The sequence below is a fragment of the Fukomys damarensis genome, unplaced genomic scaffold (assembly GCF_012274545.1).
Source record: "Fukomys damarensis isolate Sample0158 unplaced genomic scaffold, DMR_v1.0_HiC HiC_scaffold_6, whole genome shotgun sequence".
Lineage (NCBI taxonomy): Eukaryota > Metazoa > Chordata > Mammalia > Rodentia > Bathyergidae > Fukomys > Fukomys damarensis.
Window position 1 is genome coordinate 22,813,347 of NW_022900918.1, and position 7,022 is coordinate 22,820,368.

Below are 7,022 nucleotides of genomic sequence, written 5' to 3' on the forward strand. Positions count from 1 at the left end.
ATATATATATATATATATATATATGGAATTATATGAAAATATTTATAACCTAAAAGAGAAAAAGAGGAAAGAAGATATAAAGAACTTTGTATTTTGTCAATATATTGATATATTAAAATGTAAATAGCATAAATACATATTAACATATAAGTCACTTGATCCGGTTCACAAAGTTATAAATAAAACATTATAAATTAATTTAGCAATATTTATGAAATGCTATATTCTGTATAGATAACATATAAAATTGAAGGAAAAAAAGATTCATCAAAACCACCAACAATAATCATTTAGAAATTTTATAATACACAATTTGAAAAGAATTCCGCTCATGTTGGCAATAAAGAGATTTATTTTTCTGGAACTTATTTTTGAATTGTCACTGATGAATAACTGAAATGCATATATAGATAAATGCAGTGAATAAGTTAAAGTGATATCTAAACATTCAATGAAAGCTCATTCAAAAGAGACAAATAATTATAAAAATATGCTACAATATAAATAAACTGTGAAAAAATAGATGTATTGTGTGTTACAGTCAAGAAATCATGATTCAGACATTTAAATTATACGCAAAACAGTAACCCACTCCTTCACAAACAAACAAAAGAATAATTGGCAGCCACAAAAACTAACATGCAGGGGAAAAACTAATCAGAACTTCACAAAGGAGAAAAAAATGTTGAAAAGAAATTAAACATAAACTTTTAAAATAAGGTCAATGAGATTATGAAATAATGTACCACTTTTAGAAAAGAAATTTAAGGGCCGGGGATTTAGCTAGGCAGTTCGGAGGCCTGCCTTGCAAGCGCCAAGGACCCGAGTTCAATCCCCAGTACAAAAAAGAAATTTAAAATTCTAAATAGTGTGTTGAGCACAAATTAAAATTCATACCTTTAATGACGTGAGTTTAAATTGGAAAATTGGGTAGGAAAAAGTACTTTAGCAGTATTTAACAATGACCTCATGATGAGTTGTGGACACTATATTCAATTTATTTTCAATGTCATTTAGATGACTACCTTTATATTTTTTAGAGATAGTTCTAATTTTCATTTTATGTTTGTCCTCTACACATCAATACCATAATGGGGGTATTCACGTTTTATGATATTTCATGTTCTGTGAAGAACTGAGATAAGTATTCAGATTTGTTTCTTATATTGTAGACTACATGAACTAGATCCCAAGTCCCCTTGATTTCTGTGTCCCTGTCTCTACAGTACACATTACATCATTCCCAAATCATTCTTTTGCTGTCCCAATCTACTCAATCCGCAGATTTTGGCTTGACTTTCACTATCTTTCCCTGAGCACCAAGTTAGCCATTCTCCGGAGAATAGTGGGACAGTCTCAGGGCACTTGCAATCCAAACTCTTGTTAAACTCCTCTTCCGTTTGTTACTTTCCATCACTCTTTAGCCAATTTTCCTATTTAGGAAGAATTGGTAAGGGTCCTCCCATGTTTTCTGGCACATTTTTTCAAAGCTCTTCCTTGCTCATCACGATTTTAATTCAAGCCCAAATTATTTTTCAGTTGAGTATAAGCATTATTTATATCGTGTGCATACCGCTTGATTGAAATATTTTCAATGATCACACAGTCTAAAATACCCAGAGAACCTGACATATTTACCACTTTGAAATATTTTTCTACACTATTATGTAGGTATCCATCTAGGAGTTTGCAAAGCCTACTTAGATATTAAAATCAGTAAATGCTTAAATCATTTTTACAAAATAGGATAATATTCGCATATAAATTATAATCAACCACCTATATGCTTTAAATCATTATTTTTTCTGCATAATATTCTAGGGCAGTGATTGATTTCCCAGAGGTAGAATCCCCAGATACAGAGGCTCAACTTTATTTTCCTTGTAAAGTTGCTTTTTTCTGAAATCTACTCTTTGTGATGCCAATGTAGCTACATCATATGTCTTATGATTAGTATCTTTCCTGAATATATATTTACATGGAAGTTACAAAACACAGAAAAGGACTCCTTTCTTTTACATTAGAAATAAATTCATAGACTAACAGAGAAATCAGCTTGTATATACGTAATAAAAGATCATGATTAAGGTGAGTTGGGAGGGAATATAATGTTCTTGGTTTCCTGGGGTAAACAGTTCTGGACATTTGCCTAAAGACCCATTGATTTTACGACTACATAAAATGGACAGATGCAGAATGAAAGAGTGGCTAAAGAATTAAATAGATATAAAGAATCAAGAAAGAGCCATCTGTTCTTTGTCCTCATAGAGGAGAGAAAGAAACATTTTGCCCCTTCCAAGAAAGCATGAACCAGTAGTTATGTGCTCTGTCCTAATAAATACAGCCTTGTGGAATGCTGTCATAACTGGAAAATTTGAAACTTACAGAGTCACATCAATGGCTCTATTTATACAGGTAATAAGTGAAGGAGATGGGGTGGAATTTTAAACCATGCCATTCAGAAAGTCCACAATACTTATATGAATTTATCTATCTAATCATCATGTATGTTAGGGGAGGCTATTAAGGAAATGACTCATCATTAACAAACAGTTTGAAAAAATGTAATGAAAATGCCTTTTCTCATAGAATATATGGTATAACAGAAAATTCATTGGAAGTACTAGGTATAAAGAGTTTGGATAATCAAGTTTGGCGTATTCTACTGCTTCATGGAAGAGAGAAGATAATCTTCACCTGGGGGCATCCTATAAGGATAGAGAATTAAATTATTTCTCCATAATGGGTGCAAAATGGCAAGGTGAGTAAATCATGCATGGAAGTGAAAATAGCAGTTAAAAATAAAATTTTGTGGAAACATAGACTAAAAGGAAAGATGGACTCATTCAGGAAATGAAAGCTATTTAATTTTAGTGACTAAAGATTTGCTAGTAGGGTTGATTTGTAAAAGGCAGGAAATTAGGTTAGTTAGGTAAGCAGAAGCCACTTTATTTAAAGCAATATAATCCTTATTAAAGATTTGAGACTTCATTTAAAAAAGCAAAAGGAAGCTTGTGAAAATATATTTTATACTAAAACCTCTATCTAATTTCCATTTTCAATGATTCTCTTTGTGTGTACCTCAGGAAAAGAATAAAATGGAATTAAATCTAGCTATGAGTAAAAAATTAGGAAGCAATTGCAACAATCCAATCAAGAGTGATGCTCATCTAGAACAGAAACTGGCCCGGCAAAGTGAAAAAGTATATGGACAAACCCTGACAACATATGAAAGAAAAAAATGAAAGGATTTTTGGCATCATTTGGAAATTTAAAAAATTGAAAAGGTAATTAGAAGTATTTTCTTAATAGACATTAACTGGATGGAAATTGTATTCATTTAGGTAGGAAACTGACTGAGAATACATAGAATAAATGCAATTTCTCTGTTTGATTTGCTGATTTTAGACTATTTCCAAGCCACCAAATGAATATGTACAGCTGTAGCAGAGGTGGACAGATTGTCTTTCTTTCTTTTATTTTCCTTTTTTATTTTCTGGTAATAAAGATTTAATCTACAGCCCTACATTAAGCTACATCCTCAGACCTTTCTTAACTCGTTATTTTGGAGGCAGGGACTTGCTAAGTCCCTAAGTTGTTCAGGTTGGGAACAAACATGCAATCCTTTTGCATAAGACTTCCAGAGTGCTTGGGATTTTAGTGCACCACCCTGCTCCACTGAATAGTCAGATTTAAGTGAACTTCCTCAAACACTGTGATAGTGTTTGAGTGAGTTCAAATCACAAGTTCAGCACAAGGAAGGGAGAATGCTGAGAAACAACAAATAAAAAAGTTAAAAAAAAAAAGAGAGACCAAAATTAAAGAGAAGGTATTTATGAGGAAAACTGAATGAGTGATAAGTTGTGGGAACTAAAGTCTTTTAAAATACAACATTAATGTGTAATGATAATAAAAGTCATGGTAAGATTAAGTTTGGTTGAATTTAATGAAAAAATAAGTACATTTAACTTGTATATGGCAGATCAGAAAGACTATGAATCTTTGCTGCCCCCACCCTATTCAGAAACAGATAAGAATTCTTTTATGTTGAGCTGGTACAAATGACTTAGTAGCTAAACTACAATGAAGTGGCATTCAAGGAGTGCCAAGGTTCAGCTCTGTAAATACGTATAGACTGTGCAAGAGGTAATAAGACTTCTGTACCACTGTGTGAAAATCACTTCCTTCCTGGAGGAAGGAAAAGAGACTGGACGTTCCAGGAAGCCCCTAGAGTAATGAAGTATATTAATAAAGACATCTTGGGAACCCAGTTGACCCTCCCACCAGCTCCCAGCTAAATACCACTGTGCGGCCCAAGTCAATGCCATGTGAAACAAAAAGCAATTGTGTCAGACAAATGGCTAAATCTGTGACTCAAAATGGAGATGTTGAATAAGATGATTTTAATCTGGTGGATTGTGCTATATGTTATGTTTAAGAGAATAAAAGTAATCTGGAATTTATCTTGGGGGTGAGATTTTACATACCTATAACACATACATTACACTGGTACTTAAATGCCACTTAAGTTCTAGGGACTTAGAGGAGTTTTTAGTAATCCTGGAACAAATAGCATCCCGCAGTAGACTATAATGGCAGAAAGAGTAATGAACCCACTGTCTATAGTAACATAGGCAGAAATAGAAAATATTATACAGCTAATTACAGTACTAGATAGATTTAGCTACAGGGAAGCCCAAGTTGTATGCTTAATTATGTTAGTTTTGTCAGTTTGACTTAAGAGACTGCCACAAAATGGGGAGTTCAGTTTCTCCATTAATTTTGCGACAGTGTTCTTCCTTAGAATCAGCCAGCATAGACTTAAACTACTAAATCCATGAGCCAAATAAAACATTTTTTCCTTTAAGTTGTATATATGAGGTATTTTATCCCACCGGTGGGAAATCTGACCAACTGCTTTTTCTGGATGGTGATAGGTACATATAAGAATAGAGGAGCGGACTTGAGCACTGAGAATTCATGCAGAAGTTTAGCAGAAATGTAAAGGAGCTTGGGCTTGATGAGTTTAAAGATATGTTTACTTTTCTCCAGTTTCTCCAGGCAGGAGAAGAAGAAGTAATACGTAAAGCATAGGTTCAGGACAAATACTCAACATCCAAAGCACTGCCTGTAATGCTGATAAATTATAACTATTTTAAGAACTTTGTTTATAAGGTCATTTGTTTAAATATCAAACTCAGGCATTCTTTCAAATAAATTAAAATATCTAAGAATCATAAAGGTATTTTCCACAGCATTGTGACTCTCAACTGCAGGTAGAATATGTTCTGTCTTGCAAGGAAAGGAAGGTAGATGCTCCTCTAATAGAGTGGACCATGATATATAAAAATGTATTTTACTAGCAATAATAAAAAAGAGGAACTTGAACTTTTAAACCTGTAAAGGCAGGAAACAGGCTGACAAAAATATTCAGTTGTTCTGGTCAGAGATGTGCTAGGAAAATAGGAAGTAGAATCAGAATGAAGACCTAACAGTTGCTAAACATTATCTTCAGGAAAAAAGTCTGGCAGGAGATTAGAGACTTATAAGTCATACTTAGGGAACCTCATCCTGAAAGGACTCAATGTGGATAAGTAAATCTGTGCTTTTATCTGACAACAGAATTGGATTAGATCTTTGAAGACAGTGTTAAGTCTGTTTTATTTTACTTTTTCTCTTTTCATTTTATTGATATATTTTAAATATACATAGTAATAATATCCAACATGGGGAATTTGTACCTGTATATGATTTATCTTACTTCTTTTTTCCTCATTTCCTGTCCCCCTTAAACCTCTCTTCTCTTTATTTACAAAATATATTTGTTAATAATTTTCTTTCTATTCTTTTTTTTTCTTAGTCCCTTCCTTTTTTACCCCTCCCCATTTCCTTGTTCCCCGTCTCATGTGGAAATTTCCTTCCCATTTCCTAGTATCTATTGCACATTTTACTCTTTAAACATTCTTCTGGTTTCTTACATTAGAGAAATCAAGTAGTACCGGCTCTCTCCTGGGGGTCATCTGAACTCCTGAAGGCTTCTGCGTCCACAGCTCCTACCAACAAAAAAGTGCCCAAGCCTTGAGGGATTCTTTGCTGAATTCTGCAAGAACTTTAGTGAAGATCTTATGTCAATACTTCTCAAACTCTTTAAGATATCCATGTTTCCAGCTTCCTGTAACATGTGTCTGCTGAGGGGCCTTTCATTCTGCTGAGATCATCTGGCTCTTCTACTGACAACTCTTGCTGCAGCTCTCAGTGTCAAGGTGAGACTGCCAAGTTCAAGCTGGCAGGAGACACATGAAGTGCTACAGACTGAAAAAATCAAGGTTAAGCCTCACAGCCAGAAACCAGCCTGAATTTCAGTGGAACCAAAGATGCAGGCTTGCTGGGATGACACAATGCCTCTCCTCTGGGATCAGTCAACATGGATCTGAATTCTGTGTAACCAATTTGTTTACCAGAGACAGCAGAGATACACTTCAAAGTGGACATTTTTATTGCTTGTTTTTGTTTCATTTTGTTCTAGATAGTTCTTGTTTTTTTTTTATTTTATTGAGTTTATTGGTACATTTTAGGGATACAGTACAGTTACATTCAATGTTGGGATCGTGTACCTCTACATGACAAGTCTTGATTCTCATTTTTTCACCTTACCTCTGCCCTCCCTTCACCCCATCCTCCCCTCGCCATCTACAAACACTTTATTTTCATCTTTTCATTCTCTCACATTTTTTTCTTTTCCCTTTTTACTCTTCCCCTACCCATCCCACCTTCCCTACACCTTTAGCTCCTTTCTTCCCATTTCTAAATGTCAGTAATCTTATTAGAATCTTATGCATTGTTGCAGATTATTCACACCAGAGAAACTATTTGGTATTTACACATGTGTGACTTATTTATTTCACTTAGGAGCATATCTTCAATATGTATCCATTTTCCTATGAATGAATCTATTTTCTCATTCTTTATGGCTGAGTAATATTCCATTTTATAGAAAAACCAAAACTTCTTTATCCAGTTTC